Genomic DNA, 8,436 nt, shown 5'->3' on the forward strand with positions numbered 1-8,436 from the left:
GGCGGCCTTGCTGGATTAGTTTTAGCTTTCTCAAACGTCTTGTGCGAGGGATTCCGAGGATACTTTGGGCTATCTCCAGGTTGAGTTTTTCCATCAGGAATCCAAGGAGATGAGGGGTTTTCCATGGTCAAGGTTTCCGACGCAGCGTGTGGTAGCTTGTAATGGTGTAGTTGGAGCACCCCTGCACGGTTAAATCTTTCTGAGAGTCGTGCCCACGGTTATGTGGCAACTTGGAAACTTTGTTTAACATTCGGTTCTAGATAACTTGAAGTAAACTTAATTAAAATTATGCCAACTGTGTGCATAAGAGTGACTATCTCTTCTCGTGAGTTCTGCATCTAGAAGAGGACACAATGGGGTTATGTCTAACGTAAGTAGGTGTTCAGGATAATTCATTTGATCATTATTTGTTCACGTCTGTCATGCATACATCACCCCCTCTTTTTATTGTACTTGTAAGTTAGCCACTCAAATAAATTCTTAGACGCTTGGTGCAGCCTCACCACTTAACCATACATCACCCATTAAGCTTTTATAGTCTTGATACCTTTGGAAATGAGATTGTTGAGTCCGTGTGGCTCACATATTACTATAACAATAGTTGCAGATATAGGTAAAGCAATACTTTGACGTGAGTGAGGTGATTTTTCTATTTTGAGTTTCCTCTTCTTCTTCATCATTGATCTAGAATGGGTTCCATGCCGATAGCCTAAGATAGCAAGGATGGTCGTCGGTCTTTTATCGTTTGTTTTCGTCCATAGTCGGACCCTGCTCTTCTACATGATGATTGAATGTATTGTTGTATTGAGATGTTCATGTTGCAACTTGTGGCAAATGTAAACCAATTCCATATACTCATCTCTTCTGTACATGTACTTGTAACTATAACCATTCTTGCAAAACAACAAGATGCGCTTCTATCCATGTCGAGGCCCTCGTGCCAAAATAAGGATATGATCGCATCTTGGGTGTTACAGATCTAGATACGTCGATTATCTTTAAAGATGGATTCTTTTTTTCACATGAGCGCTAATGACGCCTAGGTCAATAATATAACCAGTGGCAAGCCAATGAGTACTTTGAATGTACTCGCAAACAGCCCATGATATGAACATTTATAGTGAAAGATAATAGTAACATGCATCTTTAGTGGAATGCAATTTGGTGGAATGATCAGGTATATGCAACAAGTTAAAGAATTACTTTTTAAGAACAGGTTACAGATATCAACATATCTGACAAGGGTTGAACACACCGGGTTCACCCTATATGCCAAGTCATTGGACTTGTCATAATCTCAAGGTATTAATGAGGGCTAAGCCATCCGGGTTTACCCTCTATGCCAAGTCACCGAACTTGGTCATATTTTATCATGATTATAACAACACATTTTTAGCACCACACACACACTCTTGGTTTATGCGGAAACGCTGGACGTAGTTTAAGCAGCACCACCCAACTGTCCTTGACCGTGGACACGGCTATTCGAATAGTTTAGACTCTGCAGAGGTAGTACGCTGGACCCACGAGAAACGGGAAACTTCCGTGTCATCCACGACTCTCGGCATATCACATATACCCGAGGTAAGTACCCGATCATCATCTTTCCCCTGACGATACTAGACAAAGAGGTCCACTCGATTGGTACCCAGCCCACATGTTGTACGTCTTATGAGCACCGACTCTGGACCGTATCAACCATGCAGGGACCAACAGTGTGCTTGGAACTCATAATAATGGCATAATAGTCGTCCTAACTGGCACGACCCCATCACGAGAGTGACACCGATAACTCCCGCCACTAGTAATGTGGCTCTTTGCTAGTACCGACCAGAGTAATCAACAAAGCCCCATCCCATAAAGGGGTATCGTGGTCGTACTGGTAAGGTTGGGACTGTCGACACATCATAAATCTAATCCCATTTCCGAAACCATGCTCACACAAAATCACCGGTGCATCACTTCACCAAAAGTGATCACCAACTCATCATCACCCTCGGGCATTAGTGGCACCCGACGGGGTTTTCATAAACTCTTTATTTAACTCATCATCATGCTCATGATATATCCTCTATCATTACTTGTCAACATGGTAGTAACATGACCCTCGCGGGGTAGGGTCAAGCTCAATGCAATGATCTTATAACTTTACTAATCAACATGACAGTAGCATGATCCTCATGGACAGTAGGGTCAGCTCATCATGTTTGTGCTCCGAGAAGCCATGTGAATATCATTACTATCATGCAAGTGTTTCGATGAAGCCTTCGGTACCATCACATCAATGATGAACCGGTACTGTGATCTCATGCAACGAAAGTACTTGATATACTAGTGTGCATCATTTCATATGCTTAAGTCATGGTCAAAGGGCTGCTTGCCTTGGTCAGCTAGGTATCCGGGGTCTTCGAGGTCTTCCGCTCCGGATCCTCCGTCACTCGGTAACTCTACCGTCGAGAAAGGAATAAATAAATAATAGCTCTCACTAAAACAGATCACAAAGTGCTTTTATAAATGTTGCAAAGTTTGAATAAATTCATTTTATTATTTTGGAAAATGTTTCCTGTAGTTTTTATTAGCTAAGCATATTTATTTAAAAGCAAACAGAAGCAAACAAGTGCTTTTTAATATCATTTTATTATATCAAAATAGTTTCTGTTTTTGATAAATGTCAACACTACAGAATAAAATACTACTCATTTTTAGAAAATTACTGGTGGAAGAATCATATTTTTCTACTGGCTAAATCTTTTTATAAAAATCATTTAAGTTACTGGATTAAAACAAAAGGAAAAAGGCTAGGGGGTTGGATCCAGTCGGCCCAGCCAGCAGGCCTGGCCACCAGGCGCGCGCGGGCCAGGTTCAAACCTGACCTGCGGGCCCCTGGGGTCAGCGTCAGCGGCTGCGCGCGCTGGCTGCCCCGGGACACCGATAGGTGGGCTCCACATGTCGGGTCCTTCTCCTACCTCCAGCCAGAGAGGTTGAGACGGACGCCGGCGAGGTTGCCATTGTCCTCAGGCCAATCTAGGAACGGGAGCGGGTCCCTCGTGCCTCCGCCTACCTGCTCGTGGTCGGGACATCACCGGAGGTGGTCTGGGTCGCGGGCGACGAGGTGACCGTGGCGGAAAGGTTTCGGGTTGGTGTTGAACTGGTGGCTAGGGGCACGGATTCGCTCGGGAAGGTTAGGGGAAATGTTCCTGGTGTCAAGGGGAGTGTAATGGGAGCTCGGGCAGCGCAAGAGCCGACGTGTAGCCGGAGATCGACTGGAGCTCCGAGGCGCAGGGGCCTCGGTCGATCTCGAGCACCGGGGCTCTGCGAGCTCGACTGGGTAGCTAGGGGGTGTCTACTAGTCGTGCTGAAGCTACTTGGAGGGTGCTGTGGGTGCCGGGGGGACCTATTTATAGGCCATCGACGGTGACCCGACTCGGGCGTGCCGGTGACTCACCGTGGCGCACGTGCGAGCAAAGTGAGGTGCTGGCCGCGAAACCACGGGTTCCGGACGTGGTTTAGGACCTCCTGGTGCATCGGTCGCATAGGGAAAGCGAGTGGGGTCGAGCCGCAGCGACCGTGCATGCTCGGCCGCCTCGGCCATGCGCGGGCACGCGTCGCCTGAGCTCTTGCGCGAGGGGGAGAGGATCCCTGGGGTATCTTTGCACTGAATGGTTGTCGGGGGAGCGTTTGGACATAACTGGGGAGGTCGGGACCGGCCGGAGCGTCGTCCCCTTGCTAGAGGCTTTCTGCAGCGCGCCCAGAGTGCAGTTTTGGCATGCCACCACATGCTGGCTCGCTCTGGGGCACTTGGGACGTGTCCTCCATGTCCTAAGTGTTGCTAGGAGTGTGCCTAGCCGTTGTGGTTTAGTGGAAGCCCGAGATGGTCAAGGGAGCAAGGAACACTAGTGTTGCCAGTACTGCCCTGCGGCTCAAATTGGAGTTCTTGTCACTTGTGCTTGGAGTTGGGGAGGGGCTGATGGACTGGGTGCTCAGGGTGTTCTCGGGCCCTAACTCACCAAGTTTGGGGTCTTGACATTGGGTTAAACAGTGGCTAGGAGGGTTTTTACCTTCCCGCCAGTAGGTGTTCGACAGTGACTTGGGGTGCTTCCACTCCACCACTGGAAATGAAACTTAACAGGTTTGGTCTTGGGGTAAAAACATGGGGTTTCACCAAATTTGAGCTCCATTGAACCAGTTTGGCTTTGTAAACTTGAAAATGCCTCAAAATGACTAGTACTATCCTTTACAAAGGAAGTGTGGCCAAACAGAGTCTCACAAATCCCATCTTTGGTGTGGAGTCCTCATTTGGGGTGTCAAACACCTCCGTAAAGTTTCAGCTCCATTGGAGAAACTTTGCAATGTAGAGTTGTTCCAACTCTACTCTGGACAAAGAGGGTTTTGGGCTCATTAGGTGCACTTCCCCACCTTGGATAAAGGTGAGATTTTAGGTGAGCACCTAATATGGCTTGGGAGGGCTCCTGTAATTTTATGGGAATTTACTGAGATAATTTCCTTTGGAAACATCTCAAAAAGCTAAACAGACAGAAATGGTTTTCAGGGTTTTACTCAAATAATATTAATATAAAATAGGGTTGAAAATCTTATATATGGAAAATATATGTCCTTCTGAGCTTCCATGAATTTACTCAGAATTTTCTAAGGCAGGAAAGCAATTTTCCTTGTGGGAATATCATTACTGGCCTTAGAAACAGACATAGTTATAAAATAGGAAAATAATATTTTAAATCACCAATTAATGTTTTTAATGAATGAAAATAATATTTGGATCAGATCTCCAACTTTGGTTGGAAGTTCCACTTGGCTTCATGAGCTAGTAGTGTATCCCAACATGGTGAAGGTGATCTTGATATAAAGGAAAAAGGGTTTTTGAAGAAAGCAAAATAATAAGTTTTCATGGGTTTGAGTCATCAAACAAGCAAGCATTCACTCATACAAGGGTTCACATTGCACTCACAACATTATTTGAAAATTTTTTAATAAGCTCTGATTTTTGCAACATAAAATACTTGTGGTGAAAAAGAGGGTGTGACAGACCTATCCCTCTTACAAGAATCTCGTCCCCGAGATTCCTAAGCTAGGCGTTAAATAGCTCTGGAAATTCTGATCGGAGATAGTCTTCACGTTCCCATGTGGCTTCTGCTTCGGTATGGTTGCTCCACTGAACCTTGAAAAACTCGATGGTGCGGCTTCTAGTGCAACGCTCGGCTTCATCCAAAATGCGGATCGGTCTCTCGCGGTAGGTAAGATCCGGTTGAAGGTCAATAGCTTGATGATCAATGTCCTTGTAAAGATCGGGACGGTTCGGCACATGCAAGCACTTCCGCAGCTGTGACACGTGAAACACGTTGTGCACGCCCGAAAGCTCAGGAGGTAGCACCAACTGATAAGCTACTTCCCCGCGCCTTGCCGTGATCTTGAAGGGTCCAATGAACCTTGGAGCTAGCTTCCCCTTGACGTGGAAACGCTTGGTCCCCTTGAGAGGCGTGACTCGCAAGTACACTTGGTCTCCGGGAACAAACTCCACGTTTCTGCGGCTAGGGTCCGCATAGCTCTTCTGCCTTGACTTAGCTGCCTCCAAGTTTTCTCGGACAAGCTGAACCTTGTCCCTTGCTTCCTGCAGTGCTTCTGGTCGAAAGACTAGTCCTTCACCGGTTTCGGACCAATTGAGCGGGGTGCATCACTTCTGCCCATATAACGCTTCGAATGGGGCCATCTGAAGACTGGACTGGTAGCTGTTGTTGTAAGAAAACTCAGCAAACGGCAGGCAGTCTTCCCACTTGGCGCCATGAGCCAAAACACATGCGCGGAGCATGTCCTCAAGTATCTGGTTTACCCTCTCGGTCTGTCCGCCCGTCTGCGGGTGGAAAGCCGTACTGAAGGAGAGTTTGGTTCCGAGGGCTTCTTGAAACTTCTTCCAGAATCTTGAGGTGAATTGCATGCTGCGGTCGGACACGATCTCTTTGGGAACTCCATGGAGACTCACCACTCGATGAATGTACAGACTGGCCAGCTGGCTGCCATCGTAGGTGGTGTTAACGGGGATGAAATGGGCCACCTTGGTCAAATGATCGACTATGACCCAAATGGAGTTATGACCCTTATTAGACCGGGGCAACCCGGTGATGAATTCCATGCCGACTTTATCCCACTTCCATTCCGGCACTTGAAGAGGTTGCAACAATCCAGCAGGTCGCTGGTGTTCAGCCTTGACTCGCTAGCATACATCGCATTTAGCGACATAGGAGCCAAATTCTCTCTTCATGCCATGCCACCAGAATCGTTCTCGGATGTCTTGGTACATCTTGGTACCACCTGGATGGATAGAGTACGGTGTGTCATGAGCCTCTTGCAGGATCAAGTCCTTAAGTTCGGCCTTGTTAGGCACGCACAAGCGCTTCCCGTACCACAATACTCCTTGCTCATCAATCGAGAATCCTGGGGCTTTTCCTTCTCGCACCTTCCTTTTGAGGCCTTTGATACTCTTGTGCCCCTTCTGGGCTTCCTTGATGTCGTCTGCTAGAGTAGGCTTGACCTCGAGGTTGGCCAGGTACCCTGGTTCGACTATCTCAAGCCCGAAGTCTTCCATCTCTTCATACAAGACGGGTAACCTTTCCTTGAGCGTGACGTTAAAGGAGCCTGCCTTCCGGCTTAAGGCATCGGCTACCACATTCGCCTTGCCGGGATGATACTGAATGCTGAGGTCGTAATCCTTGATTAACTCAAGCCATCTCCGCTGCCTCATATTCAGCTCCCTCTGAGTGAAGATATATTTCAGACTTTTGTGGTCTGTATATATCTCACATCGCTTCCCCAAAAGGTAATGTCGCCACGTCTTCAGAGCATGCAGTACAGCTGCTAGCTCGAGATCATGGGTGGTGTAGTTCTCCTCATGCGGTCGTAGTTGTCGTGACAAGTACGCCACGACCCTGCCATCTTGCATCAGGACTCCACCGAGCCCGGTTCCAGAGGCATCACAATATATCACAAATTCCTTGTTGATGTCTGGGGTAGCCAATACCGGGGCGGTAGTTAGCCTCTTCTTCAACTCCTGGAAGCTTGCTTCACACGCCGGTGTCCACTCGAACTTCCGGCCTTTCCTCAAGAGCTGAGTCATAGGTCAAGCGATGCTGGAGAATCCTTCTACGAACTTGCGGTAGTATCCCGCGAGCCCGAGGAAACTCCTGACATCCTTCACGTCCTTTGGTGATTCCCAGTTGGTCACTGTAGTAATCTTGGACTGATTTACGGCCAAACCGCGTGCCGTCAGGGTATGACCCAGAAATCCAACTTCGTTCAGCCAGAACTAACACTTGCTGAATTTGGCATAAAGTTGGTGCTCTCGAAGCTTTCCCAGAACTAGCCTCAGGTGTTGCTCATGCTCCTCTTCGGACTTGGAGAAGATTAATATGTCATCGATGAACACGACGACAAACTTGTCCAAATATTCCATGAAGACCTTGTTCATGAGGTACATGAAGTAGGCTGGGGCATTAGTCAAACCGAAGGGCATGACCGTGCATTCATATAGACCATACCGGGTCACGAATGCAGTCTTGGGTATATCTTCAGGTCGGATCTTCAACTGGTAGTATCCCGATCGAAGATCGATTTTGGAAAATACCCTAGCCCCGTTTAACTGGTCAAATAGGTCTTTGATCTTGGTGAGCGGGTACTTGTTCTTAATTGTGACTTCATTAAGAGAACGGTAATCGACGTAGAGTCGAATGGTACCATCCTTCTTTGAAACAAATAGAACAGGTGATCCCCAAGGTGATGCACTCGGACGGATTAACCCTTTCCTGAGTTGCTCATCCAGCTGCTTCTTCAGCTCTGCCAGCTCTTCGGAACCCATCCTGTAAGGCTTTTTGTATATAGGCCTTGATCCGGGCATGAGCTCGATGATGAACTCGATGTCTCGGTCAGGAGGCATTCCGGGTAGCTCGTCAGGAAAGACGCCCGGGTATTCACAGACTATAGGCACTTGATCAAGCTCTACCTCGGATAGACTGTTGACTCGAGGCACTTGAGCCGACACTGGCTCAGAGACAAACTTGACCTTGACCCCTTGGTTGCTTGTCATGGTAATGGCCCTGTTGGCACAGTCCAAAAGACTCTGGTGCTTGGCCAACCAATCCATGCCGAGGATTACTTCTACACCTTGCGATTTAAGCACAATGAGGTCTGCCAAGAAGCTCGTCCCATTGATAACTATCTCGAACCTTCTACACCCTAGGTTGGTTCGCAATACTGCTCCCGGGGTTTGAATTGCCATCTGCCCACGGAGTAGAGTGGGTTTTAAACCACACTTCTCCGCAAACCCTTGAGTAACAAAAGAATGCGAGGCACCACAATCAAACAACACTGTTGCTGGAGTTGAGTTGACGAGGAACATACCCAGAATGCAGTCCGGGTCTTCCTGCGCCT

The sequence above is a fragment of the Hordeum vulgare genome, chromosome 4H (assembly GCF_904849725.1).
Source record: "Hordeum vulgare subsp. vulgare chromosome 4H, MorexV3_pseudomolecules_assembly, whole genome shotgun sequence".
Taxonomy (NCBI): domain Eukaryota; kingdom Viridiplantae; phylum Streptophyta; class Magnoliopsida; order Poales; family Poaceae; genus Hordeum; species Hordeum vulgare.